This window comes from Scomber japonicus, chromosome 21 (assembly GCF_027409825.1).
Source record: "Scomber japonicus isolate fScoJap1 chromosome 21, fScoJap1.pri, whole genome shotgun sequence".
NCBI lineage: Eukaryota > Metazoa > Chordata > Actinopteri > Scombriformes > Scombridae > Scomber > Scomber japonicus.
Genome location: NC_070598.1, coordinates 14,411,065 through 14,432,582, shown reverse-complemented (window position 1 = coordinate 14,432,582; position 21,518 = coordinate 14,411,065). Strand labels below are relative to the sequence as shown.

At 38.6% G+C, this 21,518-nt stretch overlaps 1 long non-coding RNA gene across 1 annotated transcript in view; it reads left to right on the top strand.

Moving 5' to 3' along the window:
- Positions 1 to 17,681: 17,681 nt before the first annotated feature.
- Positions 17,682 to 21,518, top strand: part of LOC128382743 (uncharacterized) — a 47,191-nt gene continuing 43,354 nt past the window's right edge. The window contains exon 1 of the long non-coding RNA XR_008323807.1: positions 17,682 to 17,751. This is a non-coding gene — a long non-coding RNA (uncharacterized LOC128382743). The remainder of the gene's footprint in view (positions 17,752 to 21,518) is intronic.

Genomic DNA, 21,518 nt, shown 5'->3' with positions numbered 1-21,518 from the left:
TATATTTGACAAAAAAAGTAAGTTCAGAGTAGATAATATATTTGCCACTTTGCAGCTATATAGAATCATTACTTGGATTGCTGTGAGATAGGCTATCACTAAAGATTACTTTCATTATCACATCATTTGCAGATGTTCTTAATTAATCAATTAATTGTTTGGTTTAAAAAATGTGAGAAGATAGAGAAGAAGGTCTTTCACAGTTTCCCTAAGCCCAGGTGGATGTCAACAATCTACAACTCATATCTTAAATATGCTATGACACAGGTTTAAGGTTCAAAATCACCACCACTCTGCAAATAATCATAAATTACACCAAATTAAACATTTATGACATTATAAAAATAAAACTGACAACTATCTGTAAGGTATCAGTTGAAATGGTGCGATACTGATGGAAGAAGCTGTAATTACAATGAACTTATGATGAAGGGATAGAAAACATTAAGTACAGTGGTTGCTTTATTTCACTGTAGTAGTGTGTGTCCAGTTTGTGTCTAACAGTCCATATCTGCTTCACAACATCTATTGTAGAAGGTCAAATATGCTTTGTTACCTGTGCAGATAATCACATTGATGGATTGAAGTAACATGAGCTACATGACCTTCAGATTCAATATTTAAAATACAAGAACACAACATATGATACATTTGTGAATTAGGACAATAGCATCATTGTGCATAGAATACTCCGTATGGAACAAGAATACAAAGTAGACCAGAGTGATGTCTGTATACAGTATGTGCTTGAAAATGGTCTGCATACCTGTGATATCCATTAATCACCTCATGTTGTGGAAATCGGTTGATGATCATATTTCTGCAAATGTGCAAATCTTAGCCTCTAGCACACATTCTTCAAAACACTTAATGCTAATATTACTTTGATCTGCTCCACATTCATCACTCTCATGTCTCTTCAATGCTGCAACTCATATGTCAATCACAGTGGCTTTATCCATCCAGCAATTAATCTCAACCCAGGAGGGGCGGCTGCACTGTCTATGAACCTCAATGTCTGCTGAATTGCTACGCATGGTCTGCAGATTTCTCTCCTCTTGTTATATAATGTTGATAGCATTTGAGAGAGACACTTTTTTTTCCAGAACTTTTCAGCAGCTCTTTTGTTTTTGTGCTTCCTCTACATGCTTCTCTCTTTGTCCTGCTGTCCATACGATGAGGCATGAAAGGAACTGTGATTTGCTGCATCACAGGTGTCCTGGATTTGGGCTAACATACTCCGTGCAATCTGTTCTGTGTATGAAGTCCCAAGCCCCTGGGTTAAACTGACTGTGTAATTTGTCATTTGACCTCATTAGACACTTGGTGGGGGGGTAGGAGGGGGGTGTCATGAACACTGTGGAGTTACACTGTGGGCCATAACACCCCCGATCAGGGAGTTAGAGTCACTGGTGTTATACCACCCTCAAACATAGATTTGTTTGGACTCAGGTGGAGGGAATGAATCCAGAATCATAGCTGACACTGATACAACTCTCTGTTTGTTTACAGCATCCAAGAAAACATGATTAAAATCAGATGTGTTTCAAAACAGTAGATTTTCTGACATGTTGCATGTACTGAATTTAATTTGCATGCATTTGAAACTTCACAGCAAACACATATTGAGGTTAATAACCACGGAAATTCTGTATTGTGGTTTTTTTTCTTCCTTAATTCACAAGTCACTCCCTTCTGTGTTGGTGTAAAAATGTTACTCATCCTGTGTTCAAGAAGCCACACTGGTAGGGAGAGAGATCATTTCCGCTGAAATGCCAGGTGGGCTCTCTGTAGCGGGGAGAAATGACCTTTTATATTGGCTCCAGTGTTTGAAGACTGAAGCTCTTTGCTGAGATCATCTCACCCTTAAACATCCCCACTATTTTCCGCATTGTCAGGTACCTCAGTGTTTGTGCATGGTACATTTCATACAGTTGAACTTCAGACAATGATTTTACTTCAGAAAATGTCTCAGTAAAGTATACATTCTCTTTGAGGAAGTAAATCTGGATGTAGGAGATAATGATTTTCAAGACGGAAACTATTGATTTAAAATGTAATCAAGCCAGCATGGACTTAAGTGATTCTTTTTTTTTTTTTTGCTTGTATATTTTTGCATATATTTTACCTTCACCTTACAATAGGCTGTATGTGCACAGTTTGACACTTAAAGGCTGTGTTCAGATTCATCTTCTGGAGAAGGAAAGTTTATTTGTGCTCACCTTAAATCAGAGTTAAAGGAGTTTAACTATGAGCATGATTTGTGACATCACAATTTATAAACTGTGATCAAGTGTGATGTGGAGAAGAAGGGCACATTATTTACAACAGTTGAACAGGGTTGGGCAATATATCAATATCATGATTTGATAATAGATATCTACTTAGATTTTGGATATCATAAAATCATAGTATAAGTGCTTTCTCTTCCTAGTTTGAAAGGCTGCATTACAGTAAAGTTATTTCATTTCCTCAGCTTACCAGACTGTTCTTGTCACGGTCTCTTTTTTTAATCTTTGTGTTCTCTTGGTTTCCAGAGTGTGCTCATTCATTTGGCTTGCTTGTATATATTTGGGTTTTGTCAATGTATTTTGATTGGTGGGTTTTGATTTTCAGTTTACTCTGTTTTCCTTGTGTGCTTCTCTTCACACCTGCCCTGCATTTCCCTGCCTTGCGCTTTGTGTCTTGCCTAACCAATCAGGTCCCAGCCTGCCCTTGTGTTGTGCCACCTGTTCCCTGTTGTTTGATTAGTTTGGTTTGTATTTAACCACTTAACGCACGCTGTGCCGTCTACGGGACGGGACGGATGTAAGGAGGTAGCCACAAGTTCTTCTGAATGTTTTAAACACCAACCCTTAAACATATATATTCATGCCGTACATTGTTAGAAAGCTTAGATTGTCCTGATTCATTCAAGACCACTCACGACTTATATGGTTGCTCACAGCCGTAATAGTATTAGCGATTAGCTCGGCTAGCCCCTGAGCTAAGTAAGAAAAGCTATAATGCCTACATACCTTCAAAGTCTTCCCTTTATCCACAACGATCATCTTATGACTCAGGACTTTCTGTACAGCTCGCCAAGTATCCATTCTTGTGAAATATGAAATCCGTTTCCATAAAACCGGAATACTTTCCTCAATATGTCCATGTATTTAGTCCAACACGTAACGTAATAACACAAATAACAAACCATATACTATATATTTCCTGACCTGCACGTCCATCGGTCATACGTTGGAAACCTCTGACTATTGGCTAAAAGGTTATCAACTTCATTTCACCGAATATTTCCATAGGCTAGAACAGCTGTCAATCAAAGCCATGTCGTCATTGTCGTCGGTCACATGTCCTCATTGGTTTTGGACTATGGGCTTTTGGATACATGTACTGCCTAATCCGAAGCACCGATTGGCTTGTGTGTGGTGTCGTCAGAAGCAGAAGAGGCTCACCGTCGTAAACATCTAGTCACGTGTACCATAATGTCTCTGCGTGTACTCTGAGATGGACGCGCAGGTCAGGACGTTACGTGTTGGACTAAATACATGGACATATTGAAGAAAGTATTCCGGTTTTATGGAAACGGATTTCATATTTCACAAGAATGGATACTTGGCGAGCTGTACAGAAAGTCCTGAATCATAAGATGATCGTTGTGGATAAAGGGAAGACTTTGAAGGTATGTAGGCATTATAGCTTTTCTCACTTAGCTGAGTGGCTAGCCGAGCTAATCGCTAATACTATTAAGGCTGTGAGCAACCATATAAGTCGTGAGTGGTCTTGAATGAATCAGGGCAATCTAAGCTTTCTAACAATGTACGGCATGAATATATATGTTTAAGGGTTGGTGTTTAAAACATTAAGAAGAACGTGTGGCTACCTCCTAACATCCGTCCCGTCCCGTGAACGGAACAGCGTGCGTTAAGAGGTTAATTTCTGAACGACAAAAAAAAAACCCAAAACACAATTTTGTACATAAGTGTAACCCATGACATTTTTTATTGAAACCAAAATCTGGACATGAGCATGAATTAGAAATATGAGAAATTTGGTTATATAACATGACTTTCCAACAGGAGCTTTCTCATCTTCCTTAGAGGCACTGCAGAAATACAAGCTGTGTGATGTGAACAAGTCCTAACTATATTCATTGATATGTGAAGTCAAACCATTGATGTGTGACAAATTCATTTTTCTGTGGTACAGGGCAGCAGTTAATGTTTATAATGGAAGAAATGATTTTGTCTAAGTGAGAGAGGAAAGTTTTACACAAACTTTGAAATTTGATTTTGTAGGGAAGAATATCTGAACCCAGACGGTAGAATCTGCTAAATGTATTTTTTTTTTTTTTTGCAGCTGTTGCACCATTATTGCAGATGTTAATCTTTTAATCTCTTTGTTACCTGCATTTGAAGGACCAAGTTTCTTTCAGAAATACCCAGTACTGGCATAAGTTCCACTTTTTTGCTAAAGTTCTCAAATGTACACGTGAGTGCCAGTATCCAATAAGAATACTGCATATTTTGTTGTAATATGCAACAATTGATCCATGGCTACTTTTGTACAGTATTACCAGTATTACATAATGCCAACTTTCACAAGAAATGTGTCAAACAGGTTTTGTTTAAATGCATTTACAGTATCTCTCACCAAAAAAATGAAAGGACAAGGTAGCATATGGATTCATGAGAGAATCATAGGCTTGCCCAAATGTTGCAATATGGTAGTTAAATTATTTAACTCGGAGGAGGCTCTTTGCCATATTGCCTTAATCTTGTACCATGAACACTTCATGAGACAGTGATAATAATTATTTTTCTATGATCTCTCTCAGCTGAATGAACCGCTTTCCATTTCCTCTGCTGTAGTGCATCTGTTCATTCAGTGTAATAATAGCTGTGATTATCAATGAAGATTCAACTCAAACGACCAAATGAATAGTATTATGTCATAATGGGCGATGGTAAATTGTTCTTAATGTGTAGTTTAATGTCTCTGGGCTACTGTCATTGAATACCCGCCTGACTCATTGCACAAGCTGACCTCTACAAGAACATGAGAGCAGAAAACTGTGGAATTATCATGAAAATGAAATAAGTTAGAAGCTAAGATTGGTTATATGTGCACTGGTCAAAATTGTAGTCTGCAGATCTTTTTTTTTTTTTTAAACTTGCACCATAAAATATCATTTAAAAGACATACATTTTATAGCACTTTCTAGTTCCACAGTAGTGTAGCAGCAAATTATCTACATCATTTCTATATGCTATATGGTCATTGGCCCTGTTATCTCATCATTGCAGCTCTTACACAAATGCTGGAGCAGTACAGCAGCGAAAGAGAGGAGAAAAGATACTGAAGTGGAGTAAAATAAAGAAGAGGATGTGGGGGGAAGGGTAAAGGGAGTAGAGCAGAGAAGAGGAAAGGGAAGGAGAGGAGAGATGATTAATGATGACTGTAGAGAAGCTGGCTAAGGTGGTTAGTGAAATTAACAGAGGCTTACTCAGCAGCAGACCACAGGGAGTAAAAGGTGCATCGCAGATCCATACAGTATCACCTCATATCCTACTTTTGTGTGGGTGCGCATGTCTGACTGTGTATGTAGCTGTTTACAATGACAATATTAATAATTTTTGTCATGGCTCCTTGATTTCATAACAAAAGAACGCTACTCCGTTTTACCCAGCAACTGTCTACATATTTTGCCTGTTGAAATGATAATGTTAAAAATTCAATACCAATATCTTATTTTGGAGAGAATTTGCTTGGAAAATATGATATTTCTTGACCCCAGAAATGATTTCTGAGTATAAAAGCTCTCCCTGGAGGATCTGTGGTGGAGGTAATGCAAATTGTCAAAATGTCTTTGTCAGGGCCGGTAGTTTTGTAATGTATTTTGGTAGATTTAGTTTTTTGTCTTGTCTACTTCCTGTTTTATTTTGGTGTGTTTTCCCTTGTCTTGTCTAACTTCCTCCCCTCCTGTTTGCCTCCCTTCCCTTAATGTGTTACACCTGTGCCTCGTTATCATCCAGTGAGTATAGGTGTGCTCTTTTCCTTCTGTGCCAGATCGTCTTGTCAGTTTCCTGTCAAGGGTTCCAGTGTTCTTATCTTAGTTTAATTATTGACCAGTTTTGCCTTTTGGATTCTGAGTATTGCCTAGTAATTTTGTACTTCTGCCCTGTGATTTAAGATTTCCTGGTTTCTGAGTTTTTGGACTGATTTAAATGGCTTGAGAAATCTTCATCCCTGTGTCCCTGTCTCTGCATTTGAGTCCACCTGGTCTGTGCCTGATAGTCTTCTATTCATGTAAATTACTAAATACATTTGGGTTGGAAGTTTTCTTTTTTATTTTATAAAAGAGGTTTAAAAACTATTTTAAAACAGTGCATATTGCGCTGAGAAAAACTCCAGTTGGTCTTAAGCCATGCTAAAAAATGATTTATTCAGAAAACTGAGGATCACAGCAATAAAGCAAATAATAAAAGGGTGGAAAAAACAAACAAACCCAGATTTAACAAAATGGAAATCTATGATTCAAGAAGGGTGGACTGGAGATGATAGGAAATTATAACTACATCCTCAAAATGTGTCAGAAAGTTAACTGAGCTTTTCCTCTCCTTTTCAAATTATGGATGAAAATATTACTGGGTATTAGTATGGGTAAAAGTAATTGAAATGACAATGGTCATTATTATAGCTTGCTGATTATTGCTTCATGAGTTTACGTGTGATTTGTTTGGAAACAAGAACAAAAGCATCTTAAATGTTCAATTAATAACTTCATAATAATAATAGCTAAAAGATAAAGGCTACATGATCAGAACTAGTTTGTTCACTGGTTAGTATAACAGGTTGCCCGACTGTGTCACAAACATTCATATTCAGAGTGGAAACTTGGCATACATACAGAGAGAGAGGATGGAGTGGGTTGATATTTTTTTATCCTGGAAGGCATTTACAGTGTTGTTCACATGAAAAGTGACAGAAATAGTTGTCTAGAATGAATAAATAGAACTAGAGAGAGAAGTTCAAACCCTGTTTCCTTTCTCACCTCTGCACGGCTGGCCAATCACAGCACGAAGCAGGGAAGTGTGTTAGATCGTCGGCTTTGGAAAGTTAAAAATGGCTGTACACATTCCCCCACATTTTTAATTGGAAAGCTGTCGAGAGAAATGGTTTAGAAGCAGTTTGTATCAAGTATATTTCCCCCTTTAAATACAAAGCAAAACGTCTTCATCCTCACCAGTTTATAATCCATATGACAGACATGAGCATAAGTGGGCAGCATTGTTTTTGTACCACTAGGTATAATTAGCCCTTATATACTGTATAGTATACACAGTGCTGTATAAGGCAACATTTAAGATCAGACAGCTGTGTTCTGACATAAGTATTTGGATGCTTAGCTTGCAGAAAAACATACTTGGGCAAGCAGCACAGAGGTTATGATGGTCATGAGATTAATGTTGAATAGTTCATGCTTTCAAATTATATGATTGACTTAAAACATTATATGAGAAAAAGCTTTTTCTTCCATAACATGTAACCACACAGAACTGGCAAATATTATGGTGCTTGGCTTAGGACGTATGTTACCACTGTATGATTTTAAAATTACTACGACTATTATGATTATTAAAGGTACTATGTAGTGCTGTGGACATGCAAGCATTACTCTTAGGGCACACTCACACTATGCAATCTTACCGTGCCCAAGCACGTTTGCCCTTATAGTCCGGATTATTTGGCTGGTGTGAGTGCAAGTGTACTGTGCTTGAGCACGGTACACTTGGTCACGCGTGTGCACTAGGGATTCTTATTTTTCCCGAAAATAAGACATTTTAATTCCCAGGAAAAGAAGCCAATTTTCCAGGGAATCCCCGGAAATCGATGATTTTGAAAAGGCAACACTAGCTGAGCCCTGGTCATTTCAAGCAACACTAAATGCAACGTGGAGACATTATGCATATGGGTTCACAATACGACCATATTTTTGTAGCCTATTATTTTATTATTATTAAGGCAAAAGAACTCAATTTATGTCCATCGACATTATAATGAATAGGCTATAGGCAACCGTGCTTGAGTACACTTGGGTTTGAGGTAATGTGAGTACGGGCCAGCGGTGGACAGGGGAGGGGGGACATTCATGCTTCAGCACGGTACAGAACAACTGGCCCTAGTGTGAGTAGTGTGAGTCCCTAAAGCACACCACTTTACTGTGTGGAGAAATCCAAAGCTTGATAGGCCTGCTGTCACTGGTTATGGTTGCAAAGTTATGATTGGACAATCACGGCTCAGGAGAGGAGTTTGGCGGATGGTCAATAGAGACACCTTTGACTCTTTGTCACCTTAGGCATGTTTCTTGATGTTTATGCCTCTCTGTGGGTAGATTTGATGACTGAGACTATTTTAAAAAAGGCACTTACCTTGGAGAGGTTTCGTCACACCAAAGCATTGAATCAATTAAAATAATCAACAAATTGGAATGGACAAACAATCAATGAGGGCAGAAATCCCTTTTAGCTGCCCTAAAGAAAATCAATTATTTTAATTGTACTGTGAGACACATAATTCTGGTGTTTCAATCAATCTTTTCAGCATTCAACGAAAGCTCATCATGAAAGCAGCTGAACCCCCCTCTGAGTGGAGGGCGATAGTGCTGTGTCAGTAACAGATAAGATTTTTGCTCGTTAATAGAACACATTAATTGCACAGAGGCAACACTGATGTTAGAACAAAACCCACACATCAGACAACCAATGAACATCTGAGCTGTTAAGTGGAAAATATTTCTAATTATATCTGTGTAACCCTCACATACTGTAGATATTCTGACCCTTCACAGCGTTTGTTCTGGGTCACATAGGAAGAAGAATTTAGGGTGTTTCTACTGCTCTCAAATGTATCACTCCTGTCTAGTGATACACATCTGACCAACATAATGATGGCAGCTTTACATCATTGAAGGTTTGTTTACATCTTTAGCAATAAGACAATAAATATAAGACTTTATATAGATCTTTCTCACACACTACTGAACATCATGTTACTGAAAAATTCTTCTAGGTTTGGTTTTCTAAGCAAAATCCATCATCCTGTTGCCCAAACACTGCAAGTGATGTTAAATTTCACATTCATCAAAGTACTATAAGGTACTTATGAAGTCAGTTTGATTTAAGAGTTCTCTGTAAATCAGTGTAAAAGGTTATTTGTTAATTGCTTATTTTGGATGACTGTTGCTGTTTCTCTGTCCTTCACATTGACAGCTCGGGACCCAGGAGACAATAGCATTGGCCTCAGTGGTCCCTGCCACTGTCTGTTTGTAATGAATTGACTGAATGTTTCCAGTAGCTGAATACTGATACACAGGTCAGGCCATAGGCCGTAGGGGACTCTGTGTGACTATTTGGAGGCATATAGTCAGAATTTTCTAATTAAATGTTTACCCATAGACAAACAACCTGTTTACTGCTTAATTTATTGCCTTCAGTGTTGCAGGCGCAAAAAAGGAACAAGTACATAATACTGTTGGCTGCCACTCATGGCCTGGATGTTCACAGTCACTGACTCCAGGGAGCAGGTAGAGAAGGAATCTCTGGAATAAGTGGAAATATGCACAGACAGAAACACACATACAGATAGTACACACACTCAAAAAAAGACCAGACGGGTTAACACATTATACCAACATGACGTCACATAAGGCAGTGATGAGTTTGGCCCAGCTGTGACTGATTTTATCTTGGCTTTTCTCGACAAAAAAAAGAAGAAGCCATACAATGATGTATGTATAGTATAACACGTCAGGACCTGAAGGAAAAAAAACATGATATACTATCAGTTCCAACAAAAGTAAAAATGGTCTTCTAAGTGTGGTGGAGATTGTGTAGTGAAGATGTCAGCCATTGACGATATATAAATTGGACAACACGTTTCCACTTCCTGCCACTATGCAAAAGTGAAGCCAAAATATCTTGTTTCTGGGAGCTGCCATCTTGCTTGTGTGCTGCCTGACTTTACGGCTCCAAATGCCCATTAGACACGACACCTTCTGTTGTCCTGCAACCTGACGGAGGTTTGAGAGCAGATGTCACAGCTGTCAATCATGTAGTCACACCTCCTTTTTTATATCATCAAATAACTCATTAAAAACAAACTTATCAGGAAAAATAAGCACACAAACAAACATCAGCATGACAACAACAATCTAAATTCACAGAGACTATCTTTGGGAAAAATATATTTTATTTAATGTGTGTTTTGATTTTTTTTAGCTTGGCTCATGCTCCATTTGCTAATATGGATTTATGATCTTTAATGCAGCCAGCCACCAGAGGCAATAAAGTTTTGGCTTTATTTTTGGGGAGCTGTCATGGTGTCCATATTTATATACAGTCAATGGTGAACGCTTACAAGCAATTTGCCGACATCTTAATTAGTTGTTTTGGGGGTGAAAATGGAGTCTAGTATGTAAGCAAAATGCAGGGAAGTTGGTTTGATGAGGCTACTGATAATTTTATTTGACCTATGCTCATAATAGTAGTTCTAAATCGGGACATTTTCTGCAGAACTAGGCAATATTACAATTAATTAGACCATTTCTTGCAGTAACATTGTGAGAATGGGACAAATCTGCAAACTTCAGCATATATTGTACACATTTGAGATCTAGAGATGACATTAAACTCATGGAGGCACTATTCTACAGCTTCTTAAAGAGGAGAGGAAGAAAAAGCCAAGACGACATTCAGCTGCTTTTCTTGCACATATACTGTCTGTGTAGTAGAACTGATTTAAAGATTTCATGGATTACTTTTAAAGCACAACATAGCCAAGCCTCGAGCAGGATTACTGACATTTTTTTACTTCCTACATGTCACACACTACCCGGTCTCTTTCTACATGCAGGTTACACTACAGACCAAAGGAGACCAAACCCTTATTCAGCTACAGAAGGAGCCTCAATCCATTTCCGGCTTGAATATGTTTATTCAGTTCTGGAGACTGTTTGGCTGTAATCAGCTTGCATAAATCTCTTTGATGATAGCCACTAGAACATCTGCTGGAGCAATAAAAAAAATCCAGGGAGGCAATAAAATGTCTGGCTGAACATATGCTAATGGAAATGTGAGTTTTTCTGAAAAGTTTGTCCCAAAGTAATTGCTACAATGTGACTATGTCATTTGTGAATTCATATCAGGATCTTATTGAAATTAGAATAGTGTTTTTCCTCTTTCTGCAGTGTGATGATCACCCCGAAGCGTGTTGAGGTTACTTAGTCGAGGTTACTGGGAGTTTTAGAGTGCTGAGCCAGCTTTGCCAGTGTGTCTCCTCCAATACCTCTTGTTCTTTTCCTTACTTTCACATAGTCCCAAACACACGCGCACACACACACACACACACACACACACACACACACACACACACACACACACACACACACAATATACACTTCTCACAGGGGCTCAATGATGAATGATTGCATGCTTTAACTTAATCTTGAAAATCAGGGTGGATAGGAACGATTCATTGGATGTATGTGACTGTAGATGAATGTGTGTGTGTGTGTGTCTTTATCATTATTGCACAAGTTACTTGAAAAATGACCAATTACTTATTGGAAAAGTACCAGTAATAACACTACTAACAGCAACAGTTACATTTCTCATGACTTCACCTTTGTTCCTCAGCGCAGCTTTATAAAGACCTTTAATGGTGACATACATTTTTGTGTGATTTTCTGTTATTTATATACAGATGTCTATGATAAAGGCATGCTATGGGGGATTTTCCTTAAAAACAATGTGTACATACACAGAAAAAATACCTTGGAATCATCGCTTATGACCCACTAAAAGTATGTGTTGGTATATGCATTTACAGTGATCCTACCCTTTACCTCTATTTTATGGTTTTCATATTATTTGCTGTGTTGGGAGGTTTCTGGGAGTCAACTTTTGGGCAGTGGATGTGTAGCCCCCAGCCAATAACAGTACGCACAGCGTGACTGTGAGGTCGGGACTCGTAGCGTTACATTACTGTTTTCTTATATGCTTCAGTGTTTCCCTTACTTCTCCGACTCTCTCCTCTGGTGGGGCTGGACTACACACACACACACATGCAGAGTTGTTGTTGTTGTTGCTAAGGTTGTTCCCATTGCCCACTCACATATTTCAGATGGGATTCAGGCTCAAACACATATGTGTTTGAAAAGTTTCCAATTCAAGTAAAGATCGTTCTTTACTTGAAAAGTAAGTAAAATCCTACAACTACAACTACAGAGTAGGCTAATCAGGATGGGGCTAAATTGTCCTGTTTCCGACAGTACCTGCACTGAGGCCCTGCATGACAGACTCATATGAGAGAAATGAGGAGTACACTGTAAATCATAGATATACCAGTAAAGCCCCAGAATATAAATATACACCTGAGAATGTTGATGATATCTCGAATACCTAACACACAAGTCTGACTCGCACATATTACCCACAGAGCAGCCAGCCTATGTTTTGGGGGTACTGTATTTATGGACCATCAAGAAGTAGCTTACAGCTTTAGTCCTGGTAACTGAAGCACTCCCAAAGTCCTGTCCTTACAATGAAGCTGTGGAGTTCACAAACCCACCAACACTAAACAAAATCAGCCAAATCCCTAAAATAGCCTTACAAATACATAACATTAGCAAGCCAGGCAGCATATACATACAATATATAGATACAGCAACTTTGGAGTGAGTGACTCAGTGGTGCAGGTTTTAGCACTGTCACCTCAAAGCAAGAATGTTCTGGGTTTGAACCCATCTTTGTCAAAGCAAGGATAGTTCCCCATATATTTTTTCTGTTTGCTATAGTAAATAAAGCTTGTGTGGTTAGTTTATTTAGGCCAAGCAGTACAAGTTAAGTCAAAAATTGTGACACTGTCTAAACATTAGTCTATGTAATGTCTCCCTGCCTGCCTTTCTGTTTTCTCTGTGTCTTGGCACAAAACAAAACAGCAATTAATGCAACATTGTGTTCTCTGTCAACCGTATGAGGAGAACCATGGGGGGCATTCATATTCAGAGTATATTGCTTGGTTACAAATACAGCTTTGCCAATTGGGTCAGTGCTGGAGACAGTGCAAACATGTGTGTCTCAGACTTGGAGCTTATGTCTTAGACTTATGTCTAATTAAGTCTAAACAGTTTGGTAGTCACATCCCTACATATGCCAGAGTAAAGGGAGCAGTGACTCCACTGTTACAACATGAGGTAACCACAGATGGGCTCTGCTGTGATTGAAGGAGAGCTGGAGTAAAATAGAAAACATACGGATTTGTTATTTTTGGAGACGGTTGAGAGGGTATGCATTTAGATCGATTTTACGACTGAGGAAGCTGTCCCCAAATCATCCAGTCCTCTTGTTGTGTGTCAGGCTGAGTTAATTGTGCGGGAGTGGTGTGGATGGGTGTCTGTGACTGGATAATTGATCCATTTTGTGGGTGTGAAAACCACCCGCAGAGCAGGGTGAAGATACAGCCAGAGACAGCATACACAATGCTAAAATCTCCCCCACTGCGAGCTACAGTGTGGCATGGAGCTGTGGAATTTCTGCCGTGTAGCAGTGGAAGCCCCACTGAGGCCTGAGGAACAATTTGGATGCCTTGCATTCAATTTCAGCACTGAGTTCTCTCAGGGGAATTGAGAGTACATCTCTGTGCAAGACCCGTACAAAAAAAATGTAGTAAAAAGGAGCTTGTTCCATTGTTAACTAATCAATAGTGTGTGAATTATTAAAGGTGCAATATGTAAGAATCAGAAATTCCCTATTATAAATGACACTGGTGGCCATTATGTAGGCTGCACTCAGTATCCTGTTCAGCCAGCTAAAACCACAATATTACAATATATTTCACATGCTTTGCAGTGATGTTAGCTTAGCTGTACAATCAGAGGAAAGCCAGCTCAGGATCAGACATTAGCAGTGTCCTTTGCTATGCTAACAGTAGCAAGTGTTGCACCCTGTTGGGATGGGAGAGTTAAAAGGCAGCCAGGAGTATGCATAAAAGTCCCATCCTTTGGATTTAACCAGAAAATCATCCCAAGTCCTTTACATAGAAATCAGTCAACATCCTATTATAGGCACCCATGATAGTTGGGGAAGGTCTCATTTGACTAATTCTTTACATTCTTTTGATAATTTTGGTTATTATTTGATTGTTTTATAACTGAAACTCTTGCATAATTCTTATATATTGCACCTTGGACATTTTCTGAATGTGCAATATTTTTTGCTGAGATGTATTTCAGCTGGATGTTCATCAAAGAGGGTTGCTGCAGTGTTGTGTCAGTCTGCCCTGGCTCTAACAGGACATTTTGCTCCCATGTTTTAATGTCTCCACCACAGCTAGCTCCCACAGTGGCTTTGGAGAGGGCAAGAGAGGAAGAGAGTGCATGTTCACGTTTGTTTGCGTGTGAGAGAGACTGTAAGAGAAACAAAAGCATCGAGGGAGGTCTGAAGGTTTTGTGCATGGGCATGCATGGGGGACAGAGAGGAGGACATGGGCAGGTAAAAAATGGTGTGTGCACAGGAAGTGAGTGATGTACATGTGAGCTGTGGCAGTGTTTTCTTGGAGGGCTGTAGACAGCTGTGTAATAGATGGTTGATTAGGGAGGCAGGAGGGGAGACTTCAGATTACTCACTGATGCTGGGTGACAGTATGAGAGGCTGCCACCCAGGTCGATGTCCACGTGCCAGATTAGGAGCAGAAACAGCACGAGATATTCATATACCAAAACCAAAATTACACATTTGATCTGTCTTATGACATTACAATTTTATCTGGCGTTTTTTCATCTATGTATTTCAGTAATTGTAGCTCATTCTCACATAAATCTGCCTCATCTGTATGGATGTCTTCAGTGTGAATCTGACATATCCAAAAGTACAAACTAGCCTGTTCTGATTATTTCATTAAATGTTTCCTCTAATTCTTGTTTATAAGCTGGCATTGTATCTTATCTGTTATGGCATATGTGCTGTGCCAACCTACGCACCACCATCTCAAATTTCCACTAACATGCTTATTTGCTCAAGGGGTTCCTCTGATTGATTCAAACTGAGCGAGACTGGGTGTTGTGTGTTAAAGTTAGTTGTGTGTGTGTGTGGGGCTGTGCGTGCATGTGCGTGCAATAGACACAGAATGTGTATGTGTGCGCTTACACACATGCATATTTGAGCCCATTCCTCTGCATGCCAGTCTCAAGGCCACATCATTAGAGTAAGAGGGCTGTAATTAGTGAGCCCATGCATATTAAACAGCACCCCGCATCTCAAGACCCGACGGCCTTGAAAAACAGCACTCTGCTGTCACTTGCAGCCAATAAGCCACTGTTAATGTCCAGAAGGTTGCACATATTACCCACAGAGCACTAAAGGGGATTAGCTACTAAAATCAGTAGCCAGGCATTCTTCTTTTTGCCCTTCACCATTTATTGTATGATACTGAATATTTGATTATAGTAAGAATAAAAGAAAAAAAAAAGAAACAGATGAAAGTCCTTTGATAGCTCTTATTAAAAGTAACACTCAGCAGTACAGATGACTAAATAAAAGCAGAAATATGACAGCTATAACAGCAATTTGAAGGTGCTGTCAGTGTGTTGTGACAGAGGTGCGTCCATATGTGCTTTCTTTTTCTGTGTCCAGCTGCACTCAACATAATAGAGAGGGAATGAAGAGGCTCCACTTTCAACCTGATCTCACAGAAATAAATGAAACAACCACGACCTCTTAACACTGCATTACATGGTGGTGGCACGTAATGTGTAAAATTACGTGCCGGTACCACGGAAACAAACGTGGCACACATGAATACCCTGGTTCAACAACATTACACAGTAGGTGGTGGTTAATGTTGTTTTGAATTTGATTTTATTGTTACTTTATTTAGGCCTATTTCATTGTTACTTTTTGCCCATGTTTATTCTTCTGAGTTGTGTTTGTATGCTTGCTTTAGCTAATAAAAGGACTATGCCATGCTAACATATAATTCCAAAATCAAGAATCATAAGGATACAACAAATCTCCATGTGAATAGCCTGTTGATTCCTGTCAGCTTACTGGATATGCTCATATCCCCAGGCATCATAAAGCCTTATACAATGATGCTGATGGTTCCAATTTAATAACATAATAATATCATAACAAAGAAGGATAATAAAGTTCATGATAATAAATAATAACATTAAACTTTGTGTATTGTTTATTTGCACACAGTTTGAATTAGAAATACATGTGTACTTTAATTGAACATATTGTGTTCCAGATGTTTATCAAACAGGTTTGTCAGTTTGGGGAAGCAGTGGGCTCAACAATACCCATGAGCCTCAACCACTGTTGCTATGGAAGATAAGCAAATACATAATGTGGAAACTTTTTTCTCTTTTAAGGTGAACATGTGTGTAGCATGGCATATGAGAGGGCACGTTTTGATCTTGAACATCTCATGTCACAACTGAGGTTATCTTTTTAACCTTTATTGTGTGTGTCTGTGTGTGTCTGTGTGTGTGTGTGTGTGTGTGTGTGTGTGTGTGTGTGTGTGTGTGTGTGTGTGTGTGTGTGTGTGTATGTGTGTGTGTGATATTTTTCTTTCATTTCCTGGTAGTGTCAATGTATGGGATCACACCTGGGAAGCCAGCATAGGAATACAAAGATTCAACAACAAGCCCATTATAGCTATACAAGCTAGAGTTCACATTTATATTCTGCTCTGGTGGTCCATAGTGGCACAATGGCTGGTTATGTTTTTTCCTTTAATTTGTCACCTATCAGGTTTATATATACAATTACATTAATTACACATTCAATTTTCCTTTAATATTTCATACACTTTTGTTTGATTAATTCATTTTGTGTGTACTTCTTTCCCTTCAAAATGTCATATTGCTTTGAACAGGAAATCAAAAAAGCTGCATTGAAAACTAGAAATATTATTTATTTAGGTTTGTAATGTAGCTCAATTCATGCAAAAAATATTTAATGAATACAACTCATGTACAAATAATTTATTTATTAGATTTTTGTTTATTTTCACACAATCATCTATTACAAAAAAACACAAATCATAATGCCCATTTCATTTCCATGTATTTTGTTCCAGGTGTTTATGACAGTGGAGCCCTATTACTGAAGGTCCTCAGCCAATAAAGTGATAGTAGGTAGTTAAATTGTTTGTAATTGTTGTTTACAGTGTGTGTGCTCTGTGAGGTCAACTTTAATTATCATCAGGGGATGAAACCAGGCTGCAAAGCTGCCTAGGCATATAAGCATATCCAGAAGGGTTCAGAAAAGGACTTACAGGCTACTATGTACACAAGCCTAGAGGATTTTTTGGATCATTATGATTCTTAGCTTTGGGATTATATGACAGCATGACATAGTCCATTCAATCCCATCTTTATCCTGTTTAGTGCATAAGCAGGTTAGATTTAGGGTATTGTGTTGTGAGTGGACTTAGTTTGTTCGACTGCTGTTTTGGATTATCTGCAGTGGGTGGGCTTCATTCCCTTTCACATTGCTACTGATTGGCTGCAATCACAATTATCCAATTTCAAATGCCACTATCTCTGTTATTTTGTGATTATAAAAAGGGAAGTTGCTAATTTTAAAATGGTATATTTATGTGTGTGCAGAGTGGAGGAACCAGGTGCACACAAAATGCAAAGTAGACTGCCTTTTTCTTCATTGCAGTGGTGGCTGACCATCATGGGTAATGTAGCCATCCACTACCCAAAACTGACAAAAAACAACAACTTGATTTCTCAGAATCGAAGGACAGATAATAAAAACTCATGATCAATATCCAGAAACGTTGAGGATATCATATCATTAATTAAAAAAACCTTAGCATGGGAATTGACAGTGGGGAAAATACTTCCAGGCAGCAGGGTCAACTTTGTTAGAAGTGGGGAACAACCAACACCTGCCACTAGGTAATCTTGGCTTCGGAAAAAGACTGCAAGATGTTAATGGACCTGGTGATGCAGCTAAACTTCTCCCAGCACATTGCCACCATCACCACCCTACATCCTGATGTGATTCTCTGGTCAAACTCCACCAAGCATGTCATCTTATTGGAGCTGATGGTACCATGGGAGGAAAGCCTGAATGAAGCCTATGAGTGAAAACTGGCCAAGTATAAAGATCTTATGAGCCAGTGCAGAGACTCAGGATGGAAGGGGAAATATCTGCTGATAGGGGTTGGATGTCAAGGATTTGCTTGATATCTTACTGCCTTCTCAGTGGTTAGAGCCCTTTGCACAGTGGGTACTGGGGAAAAAAATAAGAGAGCAGCCATTTGTGAGACCACCAGCGTGGCAGAAAGAGCCCCTACATGGGTGCAAAGTAGATAGTTGTTCCCACATTGAAACAGGGGTCTGATCAGCCTCTGCTGGGTCACCTGGGGGAGGTAGTATAATGTTGAAAGACTCCCGATGATCCCAGGAACATTACTGATGATGTATCCAGCATCAGAAGATGTTCTTAACTGACACACAACAAAATTTTTTTAGGAAACAAAAAATTGTACAAAGGCAAAGGCACTATTATTCAGTTAAATTACAATAAAAATAACAATAAAAAAACTTTTCTCGACTGCAAAACAACAGTAACCAATGCCCATTGTGTGAAGTTGTTGAACCAGTGCATTCATCTGTCCACTGCAACAAAGGATCCTACTAGAATTTCCATTGGTATTGTATCTGGACCAGTGGCACCACATAGTGTAGTGTTAAGAGGTTGTAGTCATTTCATGTATTTCTGTGAGATTAGGTTGTCACTTTGACTTGATGTGTTTCAAATAGCAAAGTGTGTTGTGTGATTGCCTGTAGTAGACAATGGCAGGATAAAACATGGTTGTGCACTGTTGTTACAACCATGTGGGAGACAAATTAAAGCTGAAATTGAGCAGTTGAGTGCTGGCTCTTTCAGAGATTCATGTTTTAGTGTCTGCATCCATATTACCTCCCCTTATTTATTATCTGTGCAGACCTCCGTGTTGAGTGAAACAGACGTACAATCAAACTCAAATTATTGGGGCCAAAGGATATGGTGTGGGGGCACTTGCAATTTATGAATGCGGGTACATACGTGCATGCAGAAACATGAGGCGCATTGAGATTATTTATGAACGGCCACACACACACAACAAGAAGTGGCAGTAAGTAACTATGGCTAAAAATGCAGTTTAAAAGCCTGAATATAATATTTTTATTGGCGGTAAGACTATAAGGCTTTAAAAGATTCAAGCTTTATTTATTTATGCAGTGGCATCTCTCCAAATGCAAAACTGTTCCTCTTTTACAGCTTTGCTTCATTATCATTACCATGCACTATTTACAACATCACTTACCATTTCAAAAGAGAAATAAGGGATTTTCACAAATATTACGCTCACTGGCTTCCCAATACAATTAATACTCAACAAAGTGAGAACAAACATAAAGGAAATACTTCATATTACACATGATAATCATCTTGAATAACTGGTCTGTTGGTAAACGGCTAATGATATGTTTCCATTTGATTTAGTTTTGAATATGATGTAGAGCTGTCCACACCAATTAAGTTGGAATGCCTAACTTGAGTGACATGTTACTGTGAAATCAGAAAATAGCCTTATCATAATCAATGATTTTCATATGTTATTTGATGGTGACAAATCCAAAATGCTTCCCCACATTAGCAAAGACAATAACAACAACCTAATTTACTTAAAGTCCAACAAGACATGTGTCAGATAGTCATTTGGGAATGTCCCCCTACTGAAGTACAAGGTTTTTGAATTTACTGAGAATGTGGAAATGAAACAAATGTTTACAGATTGCATATTGAATGTTTTCCCCTATGTGAATGTTAGTTTGAATTTTGAATTAAACACGGACAGCCCCAACGTGATGTGCTGGACTGGCGATGTTGAATATATGACACACACTGTGGCCCAAATATGAACATGTCTGTGCCATCGAGGTTTTGAGGGTCTGAAGTCATTATGATGGCTGACTCATAGCTGACGCTGGAGCTGTCTGCTATACAGAAGACACAAATGTCTGTGTGGCTAACAGTATATATCTGAAGTTACCTCTCCATCTCCTTCCTGTCGCCCCTTCCACTCACGCAAACACACACAGCAAAACAGAAAGGGTCAGCGGTGAAACTGAATCAGAGTGCAAATGTGAGGCTTTTCTGGGTGAGTCACTGTTGCACATTGGAGTAAGAACTCATTACAAACCCAAATCTCCTAGGAAGATCAAACCGCAAACAGAAAAAAAAAAAAGAAAAAGAAATATGTGGAGGCACTGTAATTTCATTTCTAATGAGAAATCAATGGGATAAATAGGTTTCACAGAAATTGAAGCTAGAGAAGAGATGGGCAGACGAAATGGATCATACTGCTAATTAATAAAGAATCCCAATCCACTCCAATATTGTATGACATCACTGTATAATAAAAGCATTTACCAGCTCAATCAATATTTAACCACAATCCTCATTGAAACCATTATTAAATTAAAGATTACAGAGAAGTGACAACAGACTGAAATGGGCTAGACACACATCACTATTCCAGTGAGTTTTAAGATGAATGGGTATTTCCCATATTACTGTACCTACAGAGTTGTTGTAGCTCCACATGATGAATAGCTTTCTATATCTTTATGCTATTCATTCAGATGTTCCTGTAATTGGTTAACTAATAGAACTCATCGCTCAACACGCTAACAGCACCCAGCCATGCTTTCTTACAATTTCTCAACTCCATTTTCTACTTTCCCACTAATCCTGTGTCCCAAGGCAAACATGCTGTTTTCTGATTGCTAAAAAACAAGAGTTTGGCAAGGTTCACATACTTTCAAGGTTTTTCTGCCATCAAGGAACGACCCTTAAAATCAAGATGTCAATAAGGTCTTGTTTTTTGTGAGAAATTAATAATTGTTAGCTGCTAATGTGATTTGTAAGCCTGTAATGAGTTTGTTGTAGATATTATTCACATTCAAACAATTTCTAATTAATTGTGGCTTCACAGGAAATACAACAGCCATGAAATTGCCATACATGTTTTTGTCTCCTTATTTCACTGGGTTACACATAGTGTGAAAGTGTGAAAGTAAAGGGATAGGGAAAGGGTTATGTGCAGTTGAGTAAAATTGACTCTCAAATGTCCAAATTAGACAACAACACTTGTATTTCTTTTCTCTCAGTATGACACAAGTGTTTTCTCATCTGATGCTGCTATTGACAGGAGGCGTCCAGTGCTTTCCAAAGATGTTGCAAATCCCTGTTGCAAAGATTATAGCATTATTTTTCAGTAACTATTATAGTCAGGGTTTCATCCCTGAGTTCAATGAAAGCCTCACAGTTAGGCACTGACAGAGCAGAATGGAGTCTTTTGGGTATGTTAAGGTACTTTTTTACATGTTAAATACATTACCACTATGTTAATACACCATGCCCCACCGTTTCTCCTCTTTGTATAAC